The following is a 25,065-nucleotide window of genomic DNA, read 5'->3' as shown; positions in this document are numbered from 1 at the left end:
CGAGTCCATCTAAATGCCCGTCCACGCTCCCTCCGGAACAGCGTCATGCTGAGATTGCCTCTAACTCGAACAAACTACGGACTTCACGGAGCACTTAGTGGGTTGCAGCGAGTGTTCAATAAAGTCGCATCATTGTTCGATTTCACCCGAGAGATGCTTCGCCGAAGTTTTTATCATTTTTTGACGAATGAAGAGTTTAGTTTAAGTTTTATCTCTTGACTGTTTAGTGCTTTTGTTAAGTTTTTGTCTTCTGATTGTTTTACATATATTCTAGACTTCATTGGGGCTACAATTTGCCTGTTGATGTGTTTCAAATAAATAAATAAACTGTAAACTAAATGGGATAAACTTGTCAAAAATATGGATGAAAATAGTGTGCGCAAATCAATTAACCGTATTCCAGGATAAGTCCGACAATTTCTTATAAAAAGGGATAAATATATATATTTTTAAATTATTTTTCCTTTGAAGCTTACAAGTAATGCAACATTTGAGTTAATACAGAATTCATTTTTGTTGAATTATATTCAAATTATTCCAATTTGAATATGTTACAATTCTAAATAGGCACCTTAAAACCCTTATTTTTTTAAGACAATGAAAAATCAATCTGGTAAATCTACAATAAAAGCGTTACAATCTAGTGGATAAGAACGAGAAAACCCTTCGAGCAAACGGAAAAGCCGTGGTTGCTAATTGATATACTGAAAAGTCAAATATGAGCGACAATACCGGAACTGGGAGTTTTCAGCAAGGTAATCGCAATGAAGTGCAGTCCCACTGTATTCCAGGCGGAGATACAAGCCAACATAGAGTATACAAATGTTTGCCTCGAAAGGAACTATAGATTTGCTAAAAATATATTTTCACGGACAGTCAAACAGCTTTGAATGCTCTTAAGGCTCAAGAATCCATCATTAAATCATCAAAAATGAAAAACTAGTTTTTTGTTCAAATTTAAAAAAATCCTTATAAAAAACTATCATCGCAATCCAGATAGCAAGTATAATGCAATGATAGATTTTTTTTGAATATTGCTTAAATTTTGAGCAAAAAACTGGTTTTGAAAATTTGTAAAACGATGAAGGTTATTTTCCTCTTAAGGCATTTAAATTACATTATCAATGTTAGTGTGGGAATACGTTCTTTCTCTGAAGCAATTGACCAGTAGAAACGAAGTTAATTGTACTGAATGCCCGTCCATTGTTCTATTGAGGGAAATTAAATCATCGAAAATCTAGCAAAACAAGGTACAGCAATAATTTCTTTTGTATGGAAGCAATCATTGACAGCTCGTTGTAGAAAGTGATTGAAATCAATTCAACCACTTTCAACAGATGCGAGTTGGTGTCAATGTTAGAAACAAGACTTGCACTCCGAAGATTCAGGGTTCAAATCTAAGTCGGGCGACATCGTTTATTGTAAGTTTTTTTTAATTTCCAATCAAAAATGCAACGTTGCATTCTGGTACCTTGATATTGTCAAGATTGAACAGTAGTGCAAATCCAAGTGCAGAACTATTTATAACATGGTGCTTATTTATAACCGTGTACCGATCGCCCAAGAATCGATACGCTGACCGCGATATCCGGTCGGGTGTTTACTGTCACATACAACAAGTTACCAGTCAAGCATGCTAAATGGTGATTGCTCGTCAATTTCTCACTCTCCTACATTTGTTGCAGGTAGCCAAAGTCAAAAGTAATCTTGGATTATTTCGCTTCGGTCAACCCAAACCGCGCCAAAAAGTTCTGGATGTAGACTCGTTGGTTCAGGGAAAACAGAAAGCAGGATTTTCTGATTAAATGGTCAACAGCACACTGCAGTAGCTCGTAGTATTTAACTGCTTGCCAATCATAGCGAATACAAGTGTATTGACTACTTGGAATTTTGCGAATGATGATTTTTACTTTTCCGCGTTAACCTTCCGTCAGTCGCTCAAAAAAAAATTACACCAGCGGTCGCATCGTGTACTGAGTACACGCGGAGCAATTTTGATTGTCAATCTAAAGCTAGGCAAGATAGAGTATTGATGTCTTCGGCAAATTTCAGCGGTACCAATCGGACAGTGGACAAATGAAACTTTGAAAACATCCTCACCCTTCAGTGGCCATCGGAATGTGTCCCGGGGGAACCGATGAAGTGGACATTTCGCAATGCAACATCTCGAACACAAATATCTCAGGATCTAGATTTTTTAGCAAGATGGTGTCTTCGGCAAAGTTATTCAGTAGATCAAGGACTAACATGTGATAGGCTGCTTGTTTCGGAATTCTGTCACCAGTTGGCGCTAGTATGCATGTAATTTTTCAAACACGGATATCTCAGGATCCTGATTAACTAGAAAGATGCGGTCTTCGACAAAGTTGTTTAGTAGGCCAAGGACTATCAGAGCCATCTAACTTGAAACTCTGCCATCAGATGGCGCTAGTGAGCATGCAATATTTCAATCACGAATATCTCAGGATCCCGATTTTTAGAAATATGGTGTTTTTGGCAAAGTTGTTCGATAGTTGAAGGACTAATATGTGATGATCTATTTAATTCGGAATTCTTTCACCAGATGACGCTAGTGAGTATGACATTTTTTGAAAACAGATATCTCAGGATCCCGATTACCTAGAAAGTTGGCGTCTTCAACAAAAGTGTTGAGTAGGTGATATGTCATGTGATAGGCCACCCAACTTAAAATTCTACTACCAGATGGCGCTTGTGAGCATGCTGTATTTTGATCGGGGCAAGCTGTAAAGTAGATCAAGGACTAAACATGTGATGTGCCGTTTGATTCGCAATTCTTCCACAACACGGTGTTAGTGATTATTAGAGCGGTTCATAACTTAAAAAAGTTTGAAAATCCAATCTCGCATATGTTCGTTACTATAATTACCATAAACATAATGTTCTGTGAAATTTTCAGTTTTCTAGGTACTTTTAAAAGGTGGCCCAAAGGCGATGTAGGCTTATATGCAAATTACTATGGAGAAATTTTAAAAAATGTTCCAAACACGTTAGTACTAGATTGTAAGTACAAACTTATCATCACATAGTAAAAACTCATTCTTCAAACTACACAGAAAGAAAAATCCGTGTAAAGTTCAGCGTAAAATCATGCACATGAAGGGAATGCCAGAATTGTCACAATTTTACACGTCACATCATGTAAAATTACTATAACATCATGTAAGTTTCCGCTATATATCGTGTAATCTATTATGGACTCTAACCGATTACGCGACAATTCGCATAAATTCACATGATGTTGATGTCATTTTACACGATGCATCATGTAAATTTGTGACAAATCTGCATGATTTTACGCTAAAATTTACATGGATTTTTCTTTCTGTGTTATTATACACAATTTTGTTAAAGAGATAAATTCATTCCAACGGATAAGAGAAGATATATTCATGAGTTTGTTTGCTTCAATTTAGCTTCATACGGGATTATAGCCCTGCAAACATAAAAAAGAAAATCCCAAACAATTTAGCTCAAAAGGGAGTTGTTTCTTCAGCAACATCCTTCATTAGGATTTGAAGAATGAGTTTTCACTATGGGATGATAAATTTGTACTAATATTATAGAACTAACGTGTCTGGAACATTTCTCAAAATTTTTCCATAGTAATTTCCATATAAACCTACATTGTCTCTGGACCACCTTTAAATCATTACCGAAAAAGCTAAAAAATTCACAGAACACTATTTTTATGGTAAGAATGACAAGGAAGATGCGGGAGATTGGATTTTCAAACATGTATATATTTTGAATTTTGAAAATAAAATTAGATTAGAAAGATAGCGTCTTTGATCAAGTTATTCTGTATATCACGGGCCAACGTGTAAGGGGTAAAATGTACTCAAAATTCTTCCACATTCAATTTAAAATTCAGTGGGATGCTAGATGTATGTACTTCCATCCCACTACGCTAGAGGTCTTAATTCATTTTTTTCTAATGCAGAATCGCGAGTTCCCGATTATTTTGAAACTCGACGTCTTCTTCAAAGTGTTTCAGTAAGCAAAGTACTTACATGTTATGGGCAATTATAATTGGAATTATGTAACCCGGCGAAAGTGAGCATTTTATTTTCTGAACATCTTATGATTCTGATCATTTGGGCTATCACTGCACGTTTTGTCAAATGTTAAAATATACCGCTACCAGTGTATTGATAGGCAAGCACAATAAAGAGGGATATAAGGTTCATTATCGTTCAAACTCTAGATTCAAATTGATCAATCTTATTTTTATATTAAGCCTAATCATCTAACTTCTGATGAATACATTGATTATGTTTGCGTGAAAAGACTTCGTAAACGCAAAGCAGTTCTCCTCACATAAGACGCACTATATCTACGCGATATACAGGTGGTTTATAGCAACATTAATAACATTGAACTTTCTCTGCACTGGTATATTGTGAAACCTCCATGAGTCAAATTTTCGCTAGTCGATGGATGGATCCATACTTAAATTCAAATTTCATGTTTACTGTAATTATCCCTAACAACAGCTTTCCAAGGTATTATTGTACATAACGGGATGACCATGAGTCGATCATCGCGTCAATTATCAGAGCAATCATGGAGCGTTGACTATAATGCTGAGAGCATTTTGAATTTATTTATAAACAACACAGGCAATAACTATAGATCGTTGCACGCCTGATATAACCTCAAAACTCCTTATAAAAAATAGGTCAACAATTCCAGCAGTGATTGTCAAAGAGCAGGACAGTCAATTGAGCGTGATGAGAGAGGTGCAGAGAAGGGGAATTATTCGTGACGTCACCATGCATTCTTCTATCACATTCGAGATGATTCGAGCAATGTTGAATGTTGTAGTGCGCGTGTCATCCTGTGAGTTTCCATAATAGACCGAACTAACCCGTGACGTCACTTTCATATCGCTTTGCACTAACACACACCCAATTGTTTTTGTGTAACAGCTTTCTGTCGCCCATTAGACAGGCATTTTCATGAGACAGGTCCGTGTTCCCATTCGTTTCTATCCGAATTTAGTACTATACCATTTAATTTCACTAGAGTATGTATCCTTTGACAGATACGCGTATTTTGATCTCCATTGTAAGCCCGTCTTCAGTATCGTGTACTAGACTCGACGAAGACTCAGCTCGGAAAGTGATTCTATAAAAAAAACTATGTCAAAAGTGAATAAGAGGACGAATTTTATAAAAATTGTTTATACCGGTGCAGCTGATAAAGAAAGGAAAATAAATATAATTCCTAACTGTGTTTCCTCACCTGTTTATCCTATATTTCTTATGGTTTTTGTATTGCTGTGTGCGTTTAAAATGCAAATATCAAATGCGGGAACACCAAACGCGGTAAGATTTTTAACAAGGAAGGCGAAGTCAAAATTTGATTTTCTTTGCTGGGTTGGTGGTGATATGGATCATGGTTGCCAAGTATCCTTTGATTACTTTGTGTTACCGCATTTGAAGCTCACTTTGACTGGATTTGCACGTCAAACGCAAACAGCAATAAAAGAAACCCGGAAGCAGTTAAATAATATTTGTTTCAATAAAAATCCAACACAGTTTGTAAAGAGAACAGATATTTATAAATACTGTCAAACCTCCATGAATCGATGTTCCGTAACTCGATATCGACTAATGAAACCATTCTTGAAACAGAAACAAAAATCATGGTTACTATGATGCACCCTTCAACCAGCTATCCAAAGAATATCTGTTCCGTGACTCATTATTTCCATGAGTCGATGATCCCTTAAAAATCGACTGGAAATTTGACTGTAATTAAGATTCTGAAGTATTTACTTATGGAATTTTCATGCTGAATAGCGCCGTTTGGTTGCATAGTTTCGAATCAAATGGATTATAACATGTTAGGAGGCCTTTCTTAGCCGAGTGGTTAGAGTCCGCGGCTACAAAGCAAAGCCATGCTGAAGGTATCTGGGTTCGAATCCCGGTCGGTCCAGGATCATTTCGTAATGGAAATTTCCTCGACTTCCCTGGGCATAGAGTATAATCGTACCTGCCACACGTTATACGAATGCGAAAATGGCAACTTTGGCAAAGAAAGTTAATAACTGCGGAAGTGCTCATAAGAACACTAAGCTGGGTGCCGATGACGGCCTGGTTTCAGCGAGAATTGCTCATTAAGAGTGGTAAATAGAAGCAAGTGAAAGATACAACTTCGAAGTACGAGGAAATGGAGGGGCCTGGGATTGAACCCATGACCTTCTGCTTATGAAGCAGAAGCGGTAGCCATTAGACCACCAACCCCGTCTCCCTATCCTGAGATTTTTTTTTACAAGGGGAAAATCTGCAAACAGACGCCTGAGAAGGTATTTCAGGCAGTGTGGGGATGCCGCACCAAAGACGACCCACTAAAACCAGCCGATGCACTGTACTTGAGCAATTCTTGTTGACTTGCTCAAGTGGTGTACAGTGCATCGACATTACCCTTGGCCTCAGGCCCTTATCTCCCCGGACCCACCTTACGGTATTTCGGTATGGTACTGCTATCCTGAGACAGCCGCTATCAAAATATATCATGCTCACTAGCGCCATCTGGTGGTAACATTTCTAGTTGGGTGGTCTATCACATTTTTTTTTGTTTCTTTAGTAAGGTGAATTTTAGCACATTAACATATGGCTAGTTCTTCACCCTGGTCTATCACATGCTAGACCTTGACGTACTCAATACTTTTGCCGAAGACGTCAACTTTCTAGGTAATCGGGATCCTGAGATATCTGTTTTCAAAAAATGTCATACTCACTAGCGTCATCTGGTGAAAGAATTCCGAATTAAATAGATCATCACATATTAGTCCTTCAACTATCGAACAACTTTGCCAAAAACACCATATTTCTAAAAAATCGGGATCCTGAGATACTCGTGATTGAAATATTGCATGCTTACTAGCGCCATCTGATGGCAGAATTACAAGTTAGATGGCCTATAATATGATAGTCCTTGGCCTACTAAACAACTTTGTCGAAGACCGCATCTTTCTAGGTAATCAGGATCCTGAGATATCGGTGTTTGAAAAATCAAATGCTTACTAGCGCCAACTGGTGACAGAATTCCGAAACAAGCAGCCTATCACATGTTAGTCCTTGATCTACTGAACAACTTTGCCGAAGACACCATCTTGCTAAAAAATCTAGATCCTGAGATATTTGTGTTCGAGACGTTGCTTTGCGAAATGTCCACTTCATCGGTTCCCCCGGGACACATTCCGATAGCCACTGAAGGGCGAGGATGTTTTCAAAGTTTCATTTGTCCACTGTCCGATTGGTACCACTGAACTGAAGAAATTTGCCGAAGACATCAATACTCTCTATTTTGCCTAGCTTTAGATTTATAATCAAAATGCTCCGCGTGTACTCAGTACACGATGCGACCACTCGTGTGACGGGCCCGGTAAAAAAAATTACACGAGCGGTCGCACTGGTGTACGGAGTACACGCATAAAAACTTAGGTTAGAAACACGAAGTTTTCGGATACTTTTCGTTGATGTTTTCGAAAAATTTCTTCCCTACAAGCAAGAAGAAGAGTAGATCTTGGAATAGGACCAACACCCGGATCAATTTTAAGGGGTTTTCAACGTGGTTTTCGAGTTTTCGCAAAGTGCGTGTACTCAGTACACTAGGGCGACCGACGGTGGGTTAAAAGCCTTGAAGGCTGATTCTGAACTTAGGTTGGCGGCTTTTCAATTTTACTCCCATTTGACAGTCGCCCTCCACCCTTTCTTCGCACTAGGATGCCAAATGTCTCCCAACGATGTTACCGTAAAGCTACTGTTTCCAGCTGTCATCAGTTCAGCGTGATAAGCGATGACCATATCGTCCACCAGTGAATCCTTGCTGCTCCAGCGTCATTTACACCAAGCTTGCGCTTAAAAATCCACTTGCTGCTGACTGGCTTGCGATCACCACACAGGCTTGCAGTTGTGTTCAGAATAATAGTAGTGAAAGCCAATTTTCATACAGAATGCTCAACTTTGGCATGCTGTTATTTTGTTTCCATATGAGCAATCGGCATGAAATTTTGGCAGTGAACTACAAATATACTCAATTTCATTATGACAAAATTTGAAAATTTTTACACTGCCGGCTAAACAATTAAGCACCAGGTGAAATCGCTCAAAATAATAGTAGTTTTTCTTTTGTAAATTTTTGTTCAGCAACAATTTTGTAAAAAATTGGCTTGTTTATACATTTATAGCTTGGGTGGAAATGGTTGAAACGAAGAATAAAGAAAATATCAAAAGCTCAAAATACAGCAGATATTAAAATTATTAAAACTACTATTATTTTGAGCGATTTCACCTGGTGCTTAACTTTTTAGCCGGTAGTGTGAAAATTTTAAAAACTTGTGATAATGAAATTGAGTATATTTGTAGTTCACTGCCAAAATTTCATGCCGATTGCTCATATGGAAACAAAGTTACAGCATGCCAAAGTTGAGCATTTTGTATGAAAATCAGCTTTCACTACTATTATTCTGAACACAACTGTATTTTATTAGGTTCCAAGTAGGGGAAGGGGTGGTAAAATGAACACCTCAAGGAAATCATCTTGTTTCTGATAGAAAAACGAGAAATTTGTGTAGTTCTATCCCATAACATCAAAAACAGGAATGTTATCTATAGCAGCAACACGAATTCAGACAAAAATAGATGAATTTTTACATATTTTTGTCGCTATCAAAAAACGATGTAAATGTTCATTTTACCTGCACTATGTGGGTAAAATGAACAGCTTTTGGTGATAAAATTAACATCATGCAAAAAACGTGAGCAAAATAAATATTTCTGAAAATTTGTATTGCCTTACCGAAAATATATCCATTAATGATTGTAACCCATTCAAAAAGGTATCAGATTTGTCCTCATATCATAACAATATTCACCTCACGCCTTCCGAGCTAAAAGTTACGTCAGTTCTAATTTCCAAAGGTGGTTTTCTAAAATCTTAGTTTTCATTGATATTTTCACTTCAATTGACCTACGTATTAACTTCTTCTTCTTCTTCTTTCTGGCGTTACGTCCCCACTGGGACAGAGCCTGCTTCTCAGCTTAGTGTTCTTGTGAGCACTTCCACAGTTATTAACTGAGAGCTCACTATGCCAATGACCATTTTTGCATGCGTATATCGTGTGGCAGGTACGATGATACTTTATGCCCTGGGAAGTCGAGAAAATTTCCAACCCGAAAAGATCCTCGACCGGTGGGATTCGAACCCACGACCCTCAGCTTGGTCTAGCTGAATAGCTGCGCGTTTACCGCTACGGCTATCTGGGCCCCACGTATTAACTTGAAAACTCTGATTTATGCTATAAGACGTCCGTGGTTGATAAAAATTCATCGTAATTTGTTTTTTCTCGATAAAAGGCAAGGTGTTCATTTTACCACCACTTCCCCTACTTGGATCTTGATCTCATCATTCATTGCAGCACGTTACTGCGCCACGCCGATGGTCTCTCGAAATCGAGCTGCCAGCCGTCCTATCGTGCTTCGATTTTAACGTCATTTAATCGATGAGCGAAAGTTTTGCGCCTTCAGTATCAGCTTGCATCGCTTCGCTTGCTTCTTCGGGATGCACCCGAAAATGTGCAATCGTTCGTAATCCGGGTTTTTACCGAACCACAACTTGAACGGTGTTTTCGCGACGGACCTCGATGGTAACATGTTCTGCAAATGGACGGCCGTGTTAACCGCTCCCGCTTTGCAAATTGACGATCGTCCTTCCTTGGAAATTGTAGCTGAGCAATTTTTCCTTCGACGTATGTTTGGAACGCGCCACATTTTTGAATGCTCATGCTAATCGCCAAATCATAACGCACCGTTCGTTGTATGGCATCAGGATCACGGTTGCCTAATTGGCGGTGCCAAAGATGGATGCAATTCTTATTCTGGTATAGCCCACCAACTTTCTTAGCAACCGCTGCGACAGCACCGTCACGTTGGATAACGCAACCACGGCGATTTGAGAAAATCACCGCGACTCTCTTGGCTACCAATATTCCTACCGTGATCAATTTCGATAACAAATCTGGAACACTTCGGACAGGATTACTTCTGGTTGCTTACCTTGCTCTTCTTTGCAGAACAGGCGCCAAGAACCGACACCATTCACAAACGTCTCGTTTCCATCGGCCAGCGTGACGGAAATCCGCGAGATTGGCTTCAGTTCGTCGAAAAACGATCGATTGCAGCAAATGTGCGACGTTGCTCCTGAGTCGACGATCCACACAATTAAGTTTGCGGTCGTAGCCATGAATGCGAATGGCGTTACCATGCCAACTGAATGGCTCTTGACATAATGTAGGAATATTATAAAGGATATTTTAGAGGACCTAAAAATCTATCGAGTTATAGAACATTGAGTTGTGGAGAGTCCACTGTATGTAAATCAAATGTTAAAATCGATAAGGCTAATATAACGTATGTTCTTGAGTATCATGCATATATGATTACATGTGATAACGCAGCTATTCAATCAGGTGTCAGAAGGCCGGCTGCAGAGGCACGTTGCCCGGTAATCGAAAACGAGTGGGACATTTTTTCGACTTCCCAAAGCAAAGCATCTTTATGCTGGGATACACGATATACAATAATTGTCAAATATCGTGTAAATGTGCTCATGACCCCTTGTGCTATAAAGTAGTAACTGTCCCAGTAAGGACGTAACGCCAGAAAGAAAGAAGAGCATAGAATTATCACAACACAAACAGAAGTTCACTGCCACGGTCATTTCACCGATGATTGTTGCATTACTTACTGCAACCAGCTAGTCTGGCACGGACAAGTAAGTACCTACACAAATAAGATACTAACATACCAACATCAGACACGCGCGGTGGCAGCTTTCACGTCACACACTACCGGGGGAGATCATATGCATGCAATAGGAGTAAAAATCTTCCCACGCACGTTACTGCGAATCTCGGTGAATGAAAGAATGTATACGTCACGACCAGACACATGACTCTTCTGAGAGTTTCCCGGTCTTCTTTGCATCCGTACAGTGCAATATAAGAAGTTAGTTTGACTTACCGACTAGAAGCTATCCCAGGGCGATAAAACAAAAACAACCGGCCCCAAAATGATACACAGTGTAAGTCTAGGTACACAATTCTCTTTTGGTCTTCGAATCACAGACGACGTGGGAACGGGACGTGATAAGATTCCCCAAGACCTATTTACGGCTATAAATACGGACCGATCGGCTTACATAATATAGCGCTTGTGTTGGTGTTTTGGGCCTGATGTAGATATGAATGTTTCTATCGCAGCACCGCTCAGTTAGATTTTTCAGGGTTTCCCAACCGGTTGTCCGGGGACCACTATAGGAGGCCTTGATGACTTTCCCAGGAGTCCGCGGTACATTTCTGGCATAACTTAGGATCGTCATTGGTAACCGAGTGTGTAGCTCGTTGTTTTCTAGTTGCGTTGCGTTGCGTTGCGTGGTAACGGAGTATTTCGTAGATTGCATACTGAAAACTGTCATGTTAGTTACTTTACCACTCTTATTCCAATTGCTCATGGAGAACTATTTTGGATGGAATAGCTATCCAATCGGAAGTCAGAAATGAAAAGACATGACAATGTCCATTGCTGGCCACGCCCATCTTCTCCGTTACGAGGAAAGGAAAGGAAAATGATGATATGACACCTACTTGAAGAGAGGCCAGCGACTCACCGACGCCCTCATAGATGTCAAGGAGTTGGATGAAGGGAAGGGTGATGGTCTAGGATTCACTATAAGCGAGTGATGCGACCGGATTGAAATTTAGTGTAGGTGTAGATAAGTATATATTTTGTTATTGGGTGTAAGTGAAAAGGTAATGGTTTCATCGTCGTTGGGAGTGACGCAGCTAAGAAAGTTAGTGTCACTCCATGTGCGTTCGTCTTCCAGGGATGGAACACAGGTATTTCCACCTAGTGCCCTAGCTAAAAAGCTTTGGTTTGAGCGCCATTACTCGCTCTCTGAAACGAGATAATAAATTGGTCTGTCCCTATGATTCAGAAAAAGCCCAGATTGCATTAATATATGTGGTCTAATCGGAACAGACTCACCAAATACGTTCATATGTCTAAACGCCGAGTAGAAAACCGTTTCCTCAAAAAAAAAAAAAAAAAAAAACTTCAACGATTCTATAGGGAATTTGAATCGGCATCCTCTGAATGGTTTCGTATATGAATAAAACTTAACGGCATGGAACTATATGATTTTTCTTCTTAATTTGTCAGAATCACACTTTTCTCAAACGAAACAAAAACTATCCGGGTGGCGTAGCACCAATGGGATCATGTCAACATCTAGCACGCCACAAGTCATCTTCAAAATCTTCGCTCAAAAAAAGCACTTTGATTACAGCACAATCAGCAAATTATATTGCAGCTATTCAGCGTTGCACAAAGCACTCTGTAGCTCGTTGTTTTCTAGTAAATGTATTAACTTGGATATAGTGGTTATCACGCCCAATGGTATGGGTGCTCTAGTGTAGATGTAGTTGTGAACCTTAGAGGAAAACAATATGCACTCTGTATCGAAAAACACCCACAATCCGGGTATACATTTTTCAAAGTGGGTAATATTTCCATACTCATTTTGATGAGTCTGGAAAGCGAGTGTAAGTTTCTTTGAGGAAAACAAAAACAAACTGTGTATGACGAGCGTATGCTAGTCTACGTGTGTTCAAATGTCACTAAGCTCTATAGAGGAGGATCTACTCTCCATTGTAGCATTATTAAATAACGTGTAACACTTGATTACCAATGGCTTTTAGGGAGAAATTATACATTGAGTGAGATTTGTAAATAAGTATCGTTTTTCGAATAAAGTGAAAAATCTCTAACATTGCTAGTGTTGCAAGTTTTAAATTTTTATCTATTCGTTTCAGAATAAAACTCAAATATTTATAAACTACTAGGACAGTCATACTGTCCATAATAAATTAGAAGCTTTGTTTTACCTCACCGGCTATGTTTGAATATTCTTCCAGCGAGAATTTGGTAATGAAATTACCATCGTTTCTAGTCTCTAAGAGGTGTCTATAGGGAATATCAGACATAATCGACAGATTTCTTCTTCTAGTTCTAAGTTTTCTTCAAAAAAATTCTTGGTGAACTGGGTGAATTATTAGTCGGATGCGTGTAGCACTAGCAGTGATTCTTGAAAAATATCTGCAACGATTCCTGGTTGAAATCTGACAAGGTTTCCAAAAGTTTTTTTAATTAAATTCTTCCAACGACCGTAAAATCAATAAGCAGATCTCTTAAAATATACTCGAAGCAGCTTCCAGAGGCGTTCCTTGGTGGACGCCTAACTTGGGTGCCTTATGCTTGAAAAAAAAAAACAAAATCAAAAAAGAGACCAAACAGAAACACAAAAGAAACCATACAGGAACAAAGAAAACAAAAATTATCCAAGACTCAGTAGTGTCCTTAAGCCCTGTCCCAATTTTAGAGCCAAACGCTTAAGGTGAAACAGTTTGGTATCAACTTCTAAGATTGCACTAAAACTTCAAAGGCACAAATCTCGCGAAGAAAGCATCCCACAACAGTGTACTTTTTATTTTGGCTTTGTGCACTAGCAGAAAGCTTAAAATAAGAAGTTCAGAAACGTTTGCCAACTATTTCTCCAGTTTTGTGCCTTTGAAAACGTGACTAGGGGGGCAAGTCGGCTATTGTGCCGGACATCTTTGGATTCCGAGATGTTTCACCTTAAGGTGAAACAGTTTGGCATCAACTTCTATGCTTGCACTAAATCTTCAAAGCAACAAATCTCGCGAAGAAAGCATCCAAAAACAGTGTACTTTTTATTTTGGCTTTGTGCACTAGCAGAAAGCTTAAAATAAGAAGATCAGAAAGTTTGCCAACAAATTCTCCAGTTTTGTGCCTTTGAAAACGTGAGTAGGGGCACAAGTCGGCCATCTTGGGATTCCGAGATGTTTCACCTTAAGTTTAGGCCAGAAACACATCTTTACTTATTTTTTGAATGTTTTTCGTCGGTTTAAGTCCTAAAAACAATGTTTTCTTGTTTTCTTTGAGTTTTGCGTGTATTTTGTTTTTTCGTGTCCCTTCCGAAATCTAAGATAGAACCACCCCAGTGTTCGAAAGCAAAACTCCTGTGGTGGTTTTGTCGACTGAATGAACGTCAAACACGATCAAAAGTTTCAAGGTTCAAATTTGATTCCATTTTAAATATTAAAGTTGAATATGATACATCCGTTGTTTAAGCGGGAAAATTTACTAAATTACAGTTGACTCTCCCTTATTCGAAATTTCGTATCTCGATATTGAGTAAGATAACTATAGTGAAAGTTAGATTTCTTTAACTTGATACCTCCCTTACTCGATTTTGATGAAATAAGAACCCTGTTAAAGTTTTCATAAAATAGTACAGAAGAACAGAAGTACAGAAAATCCGGCCAGATATTTCTCTATGAATATTTTTAAATATTTGGGAACTACAAACAAGTATTATTGCTCGTACTACTGTATGCATTTTTTCAAGATTGTTTCAAGACCCCAGGAATTCCACCAAAGATTCTTTCATAAATTTCTAAAGGAAATCCTGGAGCTCATCTAGTGATTCTTTCGCTGGAATTCCATTTAAGATTTCCGTTCAGGACATTTTCAAGAACTCAACTAATAATTTCTCCGGAGATGCCTCCATTAATTTACTTAGAAAATTACTAGAGAATAGTTTGAAAGAACTGCAGGAATGATTCGTAGTTGAAATGTTGGAGAAATTTCTAAATTTGTTTGTATAGGAACTTAATTATGAATCACTGGTCGAATTTATAGAGGAATTACTAGAAAAGTTCTTAAAAGAATTTTGGTTCAATTTCTGATACAAATCATAGATGACTTCATGAAGGAATTCATATGTAAATGACTGAAAAAAAAATCGAAATAGGAACTATTTGAGGTTGTGAAAGTTCTTGGAAACGCTATGACCGAATTGCTTCAAAAACTTTGGGTGGTTTTCTTGGAAGAACTCCTGTTGCAATCTTTGGAAGATCTGCTAGAGTAACTATTGTAAATATTGGTGGAAAGCTGTAATCGATGGAAACATCTCTGGAAGACATCCTAGAATAGCATGTTGAAAAAATCCCGAGTAATCTTTGTGGAACTTCCTGGTTAGGTGTTCACACACAAACACTGCAAGGGGAATGAATATAGTCGTCACTTTTCACACTAAGCACATTTGACCGGAATCCGTGAATTTTACCGTAATCTCAACAGCTGAACAGTTCGGTGAAATAAAACACCTTAATTTTTTTTGTATGGTATTCAGTTGGAGCTGTCTGACAGCTTAACTTGTTAAGGTTAAGACCCTCGGTCTGGTTTTTGCCAAGTTTCCCCTCTACCAGGACCAATACTCAGACGGACTAGGCTATGGTGTCCACGTGAACACTGTTTTTTTATTAGTATTGTGACGTGATAGTTTTTGAAAAATACCCATATTCCCTTGCTTCTGAGAAGAAAGGAAGGAAGCATTGTGAAAACAGCAGCTCTATCAGAATTTGTTTGAAATAGTAGTGTAGTAGTGCCATTACTAAATACTGTCTAGTCAAAACGGTTTTGAATAATTTGTCATTCAAGTGCTATTCTGATTACTCCTGTCTTTTACGTAAGATTAGAGTCTTAAATGTCAATTGTCGTCAAGTCTTATCAAAATTAGGCTGTTTAGTAGTAGTTCTAGTTAATTTCATGTTTTGTTGTTAAAGGTATTTATTGGTCATTACTGATGGCGCAGGTGGACAAACGGCAGCAGAGAACAGCGTATGGGAATCGGGATAGGAAGCACGAAATGATAAACTCGCGAGAAATACTTTCGAACAACTTTTATTTACTAGCGAATAGAAAACACGTTTGGACGCGTTGAATCGAAAAACAGTAGTGAAAAATAACCGCCAACATTTGCTGCTGTTGCCGGTTTAGCAGAGATGGATTCTGCAGTCGCATGGAGTTGCATTCTCCAGTTGTGCACACCGAGGGGCGTGCTGATGTGTAGCAGTGCAACAGTGCACCTCCAATACTCCTCCTCAATGTGGAACTGCTTCACTGGTTACCTACCAATCCCAGCAGCTCACAACACTTCTTGTGTTTCAGCGGACCCAACGGCTTTGTGAAGACGTCCGCTAGCATTTCTTCAGTCGGGCAGTATTCAAGATTTATCTCCTTCGTGACGCACAGCTCGTAAACGAACCGCTGCTTCGTGTCGATGTGCTTGGACCGACGACTCTGCCTCTCACTCTTCACGAAGGTTAGACAGGACTGGTTGTCCTCCATTATCGTTGTAGGCTTCGCTTGTCCTTCGCCGAACTCTCGAAGCAGCTGCCTCAGCCAGATGGCTTCTTGACAGGCCTCGCTGAGCGCCACGTATTCGGCCTCCATGGTCGAAAGTGTAACGCTGGATTGTCTTCGGCTGGCCCAAGAAATGACGCCGCCGGCGAACAGGAATACGTACCCCGAAGTCGATCTTCTCGTACCGGTATCTCCTGCCCAATCGGAGTCGGAGTAACCGATCAAGTCCTGCTGCTGATCTCCTCCTAGTTGTACAACGAAGTCTCGGGTACCCTTCAGGTAGCGCAGTATCCGCTTTGCTGCACTCCAGTCAGTCTCAGTGGGCGAACAGAATTTCCGCCCCAAAATCGCTGTGCTTGCAACGATATCCGGTCTAGCCACAACGCCTAAGTAGAGAAGCGCTCCTACTAGGCTCCGGTATTTCGTCACGTCGTCCATGGGTTGGCTTGTATCTTCGGCCTTCAGGTAGCCAACGTCCATTGGGGATCTAGCTGGCTTCGCATCCACCATGCCGAACTTCTTGATCAGGTTGTCGATGTAGGTTCCCAAACGTAGCTTGTATTGATCACCGTCACGACTCACTTCCAGGCCAAGGAAATGGCGCACTTCACCCAAGCTTGTCATCTGGAACTCCTTCTGCAAACTCTGGAAAAGCTTCGCAATCTCAGCCTCTTCCGACGATCCGATGAGCAGGTCATCAACATAGACCAACAGGTAAACCATAGTCGTTGCTGTTTGCTTGATGTAGAGGCACGGATCAGAATCAGCTGGTTTGAATCCGTACTTCATCAGGATCTCGTTCAATTTTCGGTGCCAGCACCTTGCCGACTGGCGAAGGCCGTATATACTACGTTTAAGCCGACACACCATCTCCTCCTTTCCCTTAGCTTCGTATCCAACAGGCTGTTTCATGAACACCTCCTCTTCTAGCGATCCGTAGAGGTAAGCGGTTTTAACGTCGAAATGCTGAACGGTCAAACCTCTCTTGGCCGCTACAGTCAAAAACGTACGCAGGGTAGCATGACACGTAACCGGTGCAAACGTTTGCTCGAAGTCAACGCCAGGGCGTTGGGAGAACCCCTGTGCTACTATTCGAGCCTTATGCTTCACCACTTCACCGTGCTCGTTCCGCTTCAGACGAAAAACCCACTTCGAACCTACTGGCTTTCGTGCAGGCGGCAACGGCACGAGTTCCCAGGTACCGCATTGCTTGTGCGATTCTATTTCATCATTCATTGCCCGACGCCATTGCGGGCTCTCGACGGCTTCTTGGAAAGTTGATGGCTCTTCCATGGCGCAAGCAGCTATTCCAACGTCGTAGTCCAGTACGTAGTCATCGAAACGTCGCGGAGCCTTACCGCGCGTTTCCCGATGGGATCGTCGAACGTCCTCCGCAGGCTCGACCTCTTGATTTGCAGACTCGAATGAATCGTTAACACCTGATGTTTCACTCGCCGGAAGCTCTTCATCCTCCTCCTTAAAGGGTATCAGCTTTATCTCGCTGTCCACTGCCGGCTGCATACCAGGATCTGACGCAGCTATCGGAATCTCGACGGAAGACGTGCCGTTTCCGAGCTCCAAAAACTTTGCGTCCCTGCTTATCGTGATTAACTCCGTTTCCGGATCGAGAAAACGGTAACCTTTGTGCTCGAGCGAATATCCGACGAAAACTAGCTTCGTTGCTTTTCCGTCCATCTTACTACGCTTGACATCGGGAACATGCACGTAGGCGTGCGAACCGAAGACCCGCAGATGACTCAAGTCCGGTTTGCGGCCCCACCAAAGCTCGTGCGGAGTCTTAGGGACAGATCGGGAGGGCAGACGGTTCTGCAGGTACGTCGCTGTCAACACCGCTTCGCCCCAATAACGCTTGTCGAGTCCGGCGTCCAGCAACATACACGTAGCCATTTCAGTGATGGAACGGTTCTTTCGTTCGGCCACTCCATTCTGCTGCGGCGTGTACGGTGTGGTGAATTGCGGTTTGATGCCTTCTTCTTTGTAGAATCGACGAAGCTCTCCGTTGTCGAATTCACCACCACCATCCGAACGGATCACCTTCGGTTTGCGGCCAAAAATGTTCGCGGTCCAGCGAACATAATCCTTCAGGTTCTGTGCAGCTTCGCTCTTGTTTCGTAGCAGATACGTAACGGTAAATCTGCTGTAGTCGTCCACGATATGCATCACGTACCGATTACCGCTCGGCGTCGTGTGCTTCATCGGGCCACACAAGTCTGTGTGCACGATATCCAAGACGGCAGATGATTTCCGGTCTGTCACCGGAGGAAAGGGACTACGGGCAGATTTGCCCTCCAAGCAGCACTCACATACTAATTTTAGATTGCAATCACTCACCTTTACGCCACTCGCTAGTTGCTCTTTGTTGATTCGCTCGATGGCCGCCCAATCGCGGTGGCCCAACCGGCGATGCCACTGGTGTTGGCAGTTCACCAGATGCTGATGACCGTCGCTGGCCTTCAACGAAGATTCGCCGCACCGTAGGTAGTACAGGTTGCCACAACGACCACCCATAGCAACAACGTAGCCAGCAGAATCGACCACTCGGCAACTCGTATCGTCGAAACACACCGTCAGCTGCTTTTGCGCCAGCATGCCGACGGAAATCAAGCTAGTAGATAGCCCAGGCACGTACTTGACATTCGCCATGGTAATACGCACCGTTTTGTTGTTGTCATCAACGCCGATCAGCAATCCGCTTCCTTCTCCTTGGATTTGCACCTTCTTGCCATCGGCCACTGTAATCCAGCCGCCAGGAAATTCCCGCAGCTCCTCGAAAAACGACTTGTCGCTGGTCATGTGGGCACTTGCCCCACTGTCGATCACCCACGACGAACACTTTTCACCGGCAGTGAATGCCACACTGCGGCTGTCACTGTGGGCGGCTTTGGCCCCTTCGTTCTTCGGTTCACTTTTAGAACTATTTTCGCCTCCCGACTTGGAGGCAAGCAGCTTCCTACAGTTCCGGCGGAGATGGCCGGGCTTCTTGCAGTGGTGGCACACTCGAGACTCCTTACCGCTGTTCCATTTATTTTCCGTCGATCGCATTGCCTTCTCAGCTTTCACCTTCACATCCCCACGCTCAAGGCGACGATGGTATTCGTCCATCAGCTTCGCCTTAACCACGTCCAGGGAAATATCGTCATCCGCTCGTGAATCGAGCGCCGTAACGATACTGTCGTACGAGGGAGGCAGGCTGCGGAGCAGCATACATATTTGCGTGTCCTTGTCCAGGTCCGTTCCAGCAGCGGTGAGACGATCGAGAGTTTCGTCAATCGTCATCAAATGCTGCTCAAGGTCACCATTCTCCGGGAGATTGGTCGAACAAAGCTTCTTCAGCAAACTCACACGGACCGAGCGGGATGTTTTCTGGTGGTAGTTTCGAAGCGCGGTGAAAACTTCCTTGGCGTTTGTTTTACCTTTCACCAGCGGCAGCTGGTTATCCTCCAACAACAGCACCAGCGTAGCTCGCGCTTTCCGATCGGCAACTTTCCACTCGGCGAATTTATCGGCACCCACTTCTTCTTCAATCGGAGGGTTTTCCTCGATGACTCGCCACAGGTCCTCACGGCAAAGCAGCATTTCCACCCGCACACACCACGTTTGCCAGTTCGTCCCATTCAATTTTGGGATCTGGAACTTGGCATCACTCATTGTTTATTATTTTAGCGTCCACTTTTCACACAAAATTTCTTCGCTCTTTCGCGGTTCACTTGTCTTCGCTCCAACAGCAAAATGTTCACATGGAGCGGAAATCACTGGCTTACGCAACTCTTGGCTCTCTTGGCCGGAAACACTTTTCGCACATTCTATTCCGTTCCACAGCCGGGACCATAACCTGATGGCGCAGGTGGACAAACGGCAGCAGAGAACAGCGTATGGGAATCGGGATAGGAAGCACGAAATGATAAACTCGCGAGAAATACTTTCGAACAACTTTTATTTACTAGCGAATAGAAAACACGTTTGGACGCGTTGAATCGAAAAACAGTAGTGAAAAATAACCGCCAACATTTGCTGCTGTTGCCGGTTTAGCAGAGATGGATTCTGCAGTCGCATGGAGTTGCATTCTCCAGTTGTGCACACCGAGGGGCGTGCTGATGTGTAGCAGTGCAACAGTGCACCTCCAATAATTACGTTCATATATCACCAAAAAAAGTCGCTTTCCGTGTCTGTTCAACAATTTCTCGAAACTAGCAAGTGTACCATAATGATCGATCTCAGCGTCTTACTTTCCATAGTCATTTTTATAGTGAATATTGAAGAGTAAAGTTACCTTAGGCTTCTATTACAGTCTCCTACAAGATTTACTTTTCGGTGGCAAATGCAATGCTTCACAACGCATACTTTCTACTTGTAAATTTTGCGAAAATGAAACTGGAATTAGATTATTATACCGCTGTTACAAAAGAGGTATTTCTTATTATGGCAATGTAAAAACCATATTAAAATAAGATTGTCGCCACTTATTTCTACTCAGTGAATCTACTAGTCATTTTCCTAAGAGTTCCTAAGTATTCCCTACGTCGTATATGATAACGATCTATGTAGCTAGACGTTTCAGAATCTTGCATTAAAATAAAGTATCTAAAAAGAGACCAGCTACTAGCCCGTCGTGTTAAAACCATTTGTAATATTTTAGTAAATTCTAATTAAAGTGCTGAATGTTTTTGATAAATTGCTGACCGAAGTTGGAATTTTTCAAACTACCTGACATTCATGATTACTTATAGGATGTAGATTAAAAAAATCTTATTGGATTTTTGGAAAGTTGTTTGGTAGACTCCTGGCCAGATTATTAGTGGACTTAAGGTTTTATTATGAATACTTAAGGATTAATCATTAATGTCAATTTAATGAATTTGTGCTTTATGAAATTTATAATTATTCTTTATTTGAGAGATTTAAGAGCCCTAGATTGGCTCATCTCAGATTTATTAAATTCTAATAGTTTATTATAAAATATTTTCATAAATTGATTTCAAGCACAATTATTCTTAGGAATTCACGGGTTGAACAAGCCAAATGGTTTCGCAGCTTCAAAAAGGTTGTTGGGAACCACTGCCCTACAAGCAGGAAGACCCGATATCATACCTGTATCGCTAGCTTTCTAGCTCAGCTGAGCTTCTCCAAAGGAGATTCGTTTCAATCAAAACACTGAATATTGCATCATTTTCGGGTAACATTGGCTACATCCTTATCAAGAAAGACCATTCAAAATAAGAGCTTATCATCAACTTTTCGTGAGTGCTAAGCACTGAATTTTGCCGGAATGGAAACCGGGACCTCTCGTTCGATCCCGCAATCACAGACAAGAAAATCTACCTACACTTAACCTACTAAAGTTTGTGACTCATGGTCCCCAAGTCCGAAGCGGAAAATCGCACTCACCTGAATGAAGCCGGAACGGAATCTGCCGAAAAGTTCTTCCTCACAAAATTACCTACTGAAACGTGTCACTTCTACACCGTGTTCTATCGCATAATAATCACTTTTCACTTCCTGTAATTCGGATCGCACTGTGACCGTCGTACTTTATCACATCTACACGTCGCGGATTTCAGATTTGGATTGAAAAAGATTGCATCGTCGGCGACTTGCGTGCGTTCGCGCAACGATGACAGAGCTGTCACGCAGAAGAGTGCGAATTGTTATTATTCAGCAGGGGTGGGATCACCTGGGCATCGCCCAATGCTGTTAACTGCCAGCATGCAACATTAGGGTGGATCCATGGTAGTTCTGCATAAAAATCAAAATGAAGGGGGAAATATTGAAACACTCGATCAAACTTTCCTGTTTCCTTTTCATTATTTGCCAGACTATGGACATGCCCTGCATCAACTGCAGTGATTAGCAGTAAACAGGATGTCCCGGGCCCGATCTATCTAACAACCCGCATAGAAATTTACCATTATCAAAACAGTTCTGGAGCTCGATTTGAAAAGGGCATATGTGACATTTTTGCCTGGTTCAAACGGTAATAGGGTCCTAAAATGTTTAATGAAATCTTGTTTTTATTCAATAACACGAAAGAGCATGTAACTGCAACTACTTTAGCAATTTTCCCGCTCAAATATCGGCTATATCATATTAAAACCTCAATTTGAAAATTTGGTCCATAAATGAACCTTGACACTTTTGATCATGTTTGACGTTCGCTTAGTCGACAAAAACACCACAGGGCTTTTAGTTTTAACACTGGGGTTGTTCCTATCTGACATTTCGGAAGGGACACGGAAAACAAAATACACCCAAAATTTGAGTTTAAAGCAAGGGATGTGACAAAATCTAAAGAAACATAAAAAAATGTTTTTTGGACTTAAACAAACGAGAAACATTACAAAATTGAGTAAACATGTGTTTTTGGCCTAAACTAAAGCGTTTGGCACTAAAACTGGGACAGGGCTTTAGGACCCTATTGTTATCCTTTGAGTCTCAGATTTCTTCATGTTGTCGTGTCGTCGTGTCACGTGTGCTAGATTTGACATTGACATTTCGTTATCTCTACAAACACTTAACGCAGGGGTAAGATTGAAAGTTGTGGAAAAATCTCCACTTTGTATACCCACAGAGTTGAAACAACTGTGCCGCACTACTCAAAATGTGGTGAATTTTCAAGTTTTCAAAAATTTATAATAAAATCAGGAGTCACGAGAAATTAGATCTGAAAGCGCCAATAATCATTAAAAATATTCGCCTTTCGAAGAAAAATATAGAAATAGGGGGTAAGGTCTGGCGGAAATGGTCTAATGAGCCAAGTTCCCTCCCCCTGGCTTGACCTTGAAGAATAGTTCTGGTAGCGATGTCTTAAAAATAAGAAATTTAAAAAACTCTTTCCTGAAAACAGGAACCAAAAAGAGACCAAACGGTAATTAAAAAACAAAACGAAACCTAACAGTCACCAGGAGAAAAAAGTTTGATACGACCAGACATTTATCAGAGAATATTTCCTAAACTTGTTTTGGAAAACTAAGAAAAAAAACCATCGCAGGGATTCCAACAGGAATTCTTCACATATTATTTCTGATATTTTTTTTTCAAGAAAACCCTTAGTCCTCCAGAATTTTATCCGATGATTCTTCCATCAGTTTTTCTAGAACATCCTCCAAGACTCTCGTTCAAAACATATTGGAATATTCAACCAGAAACTACTCCACATCTCTCCAAGGATTTTTCAGAATTTTCTACAAAATAGACCATTTCCGTCAGATCTAACATCCGTTTTTTATATTTTTCTTCGAAAGATAATTATTTTTCACTAACACTCCCGTTGGAATTTTTCTTTTTATACCATTCTTGAATTTTTGACAAAATTTCAAAAATTTGAAATCTTTCAATATTTTGAGACATGCGGAACGAAAATAGTAACCCTAGAAGTGAGGATGTAAAACCGGTTAACTGATAACCCTATCATCAGCTGTTGTTTACTTTTTGAAATGTCAATCGTTTCATCGTGTTTTCAATCGCGGTAGAAATCACATCGTGTGAGTATTTGCATTTTTTTTTAATTAATAACTTATTCGACATGTTCTGAGGAAATATTCTGTAATAAACTATTACGATGCGTATTCATTACGAGCTGAGGCCTTTGTTTTGTAACCTAATCACCCCACCTGCTGTCTTCCAGATGAGGTAAGTTTGATGAAATTACTGGTTTGGTTTGTGACTATGAAATCTATCGCTATTATTTTCAGATTTAGATGCACTCCGGAAACAGTTAAACAATAATGTACTCTATGATTAATATACTACTACACCACGCAATCTTGGAGTTATCATATGATCAGTTCAAGAATTTATCAACTCCGGCGGCGAAAAGAAGTGCATGCATGCTCGCATTCTCCGTTCGCTCCTGACGGGTGGCTCAGCAGTTAACAATCTGAACGGTATGAAGAATATCCTGACGAACGGCGGGATCAGTATGCTTCGGGAAAACTTCATCAACGGTATGGATGACTATCATCTGGGTGTTTTCAGTGGACGCAAGAAGGATGAACAACTCGAGTAACAAATCCCAATCCTCTAAATTGAATAATAATCGAACACCTTCATTCAAGTTGGTATTTCTAATAGATTCTTGGAAGAAGTACATGTACATATTCATTAAATAATAAATAATGTTGATTATTCAATTTTAAAGTAAAGCCTTTGGAAGCAATTTATGCTGAATTAATAGGACTAGGGGCCTTTTCCAATTCTTTGTGGTATCTGGAGCCGTACCTAGATCTGGATCTGGTATCTGGAGAGTATCTGGACTTCCCATAAATGCCTAACCACTCATTATACTTCCATGCTGTTGACTTTTAAGGTTTGGGGTAGTTACGGCACAACAGAGACCCCAAAATATACACCACTCCATGTCCCATAAGTGCAGAAAGCCTAGTTCGGTTCGCCTAGTGTACCTCCAATAGAGGTAATAAACTATAGAGGAAGAATGTCGCTGGCGTCGCTGCAGGAACATCTTTTGCTGGCGGAGATAGGCGGGGCTATAAATGTCAACGCGAAAAAGTATGCAGTTTGACACTTATATACCCGACATGTTTCTAAGCGAGAACAAAGGGAACAGCAGCGACATTCTTCCTCTATAGTTTTCTATCTCTATTGTACCTCCAATTGAACAATTTTCTTTTTTCTGGCCTGACATCATTCGGCATTCGGCCGTTTACTTCTGATGCCTAAACACGGAAGCCTAGACAGAATTCCATACATTTGAGACAATATATTTCGATCCCAT

The 25,065-nt window shown here is 40.8% G+C and overlaps 1 protein-coding gene and 1 long non-coding RNA gene across 4 annotated transcripts in view; one reads left to right on the top strand and one right to left on the bottom strand.

Moving 5' to 3' along the window:
• Positions 1 to 21,938, bottom strand: part of LOC5574912 (aspartate--tRNA ligase, cytoplasmic) — a 34,118-nt gene extending 12,180 nt beyond the window's left edge. For 2 of the 3 annotated variants that reach the window (XM_021841602.1, XM_021841601.1), the window contains exon 1: positions 21,723 to 21,938. The gene's annotated coding sequence lies outside the window, so the exon portion shown is untranslated. Of the gene's footprint in view, positions 1 to 11,051; positions 11,197 to 21,722 lie in introns of those variants that run through there. The other variant, XM_021841603.1, reaches the window with a different exon arrangement.
• A 1,658-nt stretch (positions 21,939 to 23,596) lies between these two features.
• On the top strand, positions 23,597 to 24,463 carry LOC110675797. The gene is made up of 2 exons (XR_002499806.1): positions 23,597 to 23,963; positions 24,026 to 24,463. It is a non-coding gene; the product is annotated as an uncharacterized LOC110675797 (long non-coding RNA).
• Positions 24,464 to 25,065: the final 602 nt, after the last annotated feature.

This window comes from Aedes aegypti, chromosome 2 (genome assembly GCF_002204515.2).
Source record: "Aedes aegypti strain LVP_AGWG chromosome 2, AaegL5.0 Primary Assembly, whole genome shotgun sequence".
NCBI lineage: Eukaryota > Metazoa > Arthropoda > Insecta > Diptera > Culicidae > Aedes > Aedes aegypti.
This window is presented reverse-complemented; position numbering and strand designations above follow the sequence as displayed.